Genomic DNA, 2,500 nt, shown 5'->3' with positions numbered 1-2,500 from the left:
AAAAGACTAATCTTATTTCCATAGGAAACCATTTAAGTATCTCTTATAACATTGAATGACAGACAGATAGAACCCAGTACTATGCAGTAGGGGGAAAAAAAACATCATACAAAGAGGGATCAGGGGAGGTTAGGGCTGGGCTATGTTTGTTTTTACCAGTTGCCAACGGCTGCTGCCTGTAGGGGGCGGCATAGCTCAGGGGTAGAGAAACTGGTATTAGAGCACGAAGGGTATAAATCCCGAAGGGTTCCCAGTTCGAATCCGGGCTCCCCCTGAGTTAATGTCGAAGGGTCCTTGGGCAAGACTCTGAACCCCTAATTGCCTCTGGTGAGTAGGTTGGTGCCTTGCATGGCTTCCTCCGCCACCGGTGTATGAATGTGTGTGTGAATGGGTGAATGTAATGCACAATCTATGTCAAGCGCTTTGGATTAAAAGCGCTATATAAATGCACCATTTACCATTTAGGTGGTTTTGTGATCCACACTCCTTTAAGGCCTTCGGTAAGGCGTTCCACATTTTTGTGGTATAGCAGAAGAACGAGTTTGACCCTTTCTCTGAGGTGACTCTGGGTTGAACGTGATCTGTGGCGCTGCCTCTGGTGTTGTAATTATGGACCTGCACCGTTTGTTACATGGGGAGATACTGTACTAGTCACCGTACATGACACCTTTGAAATGTACACTTTGAAATTGGGCCCAATTTCTTCACGTTTATCCTCACATGTCTTTCATTGAGTTAGTTGTAGTTTAATTCTATTATTCTTTATATTTCGCTGCCCCGCAGGGGTCACTGACTTTCTTCAGTGTATTGTAGGTACTGTATGTGTTTGCCTAATCCACAGAACAAACACATTGGGTATAGATTTCCCCAAAGGGTCCTCCGCTGATCACATTATTTTCTCATAATCGCTAGAGTCTCCCTCCCTGAACTCGGTCCCCCCACTGGCTTTATCATTATTGCAATAATATTTGAGTTGATTGACAAAGCTGAATCTTACATGAAGAGGCTAAAACAACGCTGATTAGATTTCAGGAGCTATCGCTGCGGTCTGTGGATGATATAACAGAGCACTCGTACACTGGTCTCCAAATATACCCCATAAAACCAATGAAAAAAAAAAGAAAGAAACCGCTTTTAAAGAGATCTCCTCTTTGAAAGTCTACAGTGTATTGTGTGTTGTTTGCTCACAAAGACACACGAATAGAGCATTTTCTAACCTGCAGAAATTATAGTGAGAGCCTCAAGGGTAAAACAATGAAAAATAAAAAGGCTACACCTTCAGCTTAATTAATGTGTTTGCAAGTGATTTAAGCTGCCCAATGATTTATGTAAAGTGGAGCTAACAAAGAGCCTAATGAAGCCTAAGTATTCAAAATGGTCTCACGCATGCTTTGCGTGACGGCTTGAGCATTGAATGAGAAACACACGGTTGATGTATTCATCACCAGCTGGAGGTTTGAGTGTAACTTCAACTGAAGCCGTGCTTTCCAGCTACCGGTACATGGGCCCCAGGGGAGTCTCACTAAATCCTGGGCCCTGGGTACAAGGATTCACTGCGGGGCCCCCCATGAATGTTAACTATTGAAAAGATAGCAGATATACAAGCTCACAGCGCGGCACCGAGTGCAGCACTGCGAGCTTGTAGATCTGCTATTTTTGTGTCCATGTCAGTTGTGCTCAAACTTTTTCATGTCAAGGACCACCAAAATGATATGTATTTGGCCACGGACCCCCATCTCAAAATATTTAGTTCCAGGGAACCCCATCTCAAAATATTTAGTTCCAGGGACCCCCCAGAAGCAAAATTTAAGTAGCCTACAAATGTTCGCTTAAAAAATACATACATATTTCAAAGATTTGCACACATTTTCACGACTTTTCAAAAATAGCAGATCTACGCGAGCTTGTAGATCTGCTATTTTTCAATAGCTAAAGTTACTAGGGCCCCTCCACCTTGGGCCCTAGTAACTCAATCCCACTTCCCCCCCCCCCCCCTTGTGACGCCGCCCCTGATGGGCACTGCTGTGATTGTGAAGGAGACCAATGCTTCAAGGCCACTGTCATCACGACAGCTCAGCCCATACGATGTGAGAGTTCTTTGCATCTGCAAATTCCGGCTCATCCATCATCCGTATGAGTGAAACCCTCAGATCCCCCCCCCCCCCAACACACACACACACACACACACACACACACACACACACACACACACACACACACACACACACACACACACACACACACACACACACACACACACACACTTCTCCCCCAGTCTCTCCCAAATTAAATTCTCCACTAGCGGCTGCATCTATAAGGATGGTTCACCTCACGAGTTACTGTACGTGCCAGGTAGGAGATCCAGTAAAAAGGCTCTAATAATCAGAGACCCTTCACGGACTCAGGTGATCTGTGGGTCCCAAAAAGGAGAGATCCTTTCCTGGATGTTTTCTTTTTTTCTCTCCCATGGACGATGGCCGTAGCAACAACTATTTCACAG

This window comes from Nannobrachium achirus, assembly GCF_963921795.1.
Source record: "Nannobrachium achirus genome assembly, chromosome: 22".
Lineage (NCBI taxonomy): Eukaryota > Metazoa > Chordata > Actinopteri > Myctophiformes > Myctophidae > Nannobrachium > Nannobrachium achirus.
The sequence above is the reverse complement of the archived record's forward strand: the minus strand, read 5'-3'. Positions refer to the sequence as shown.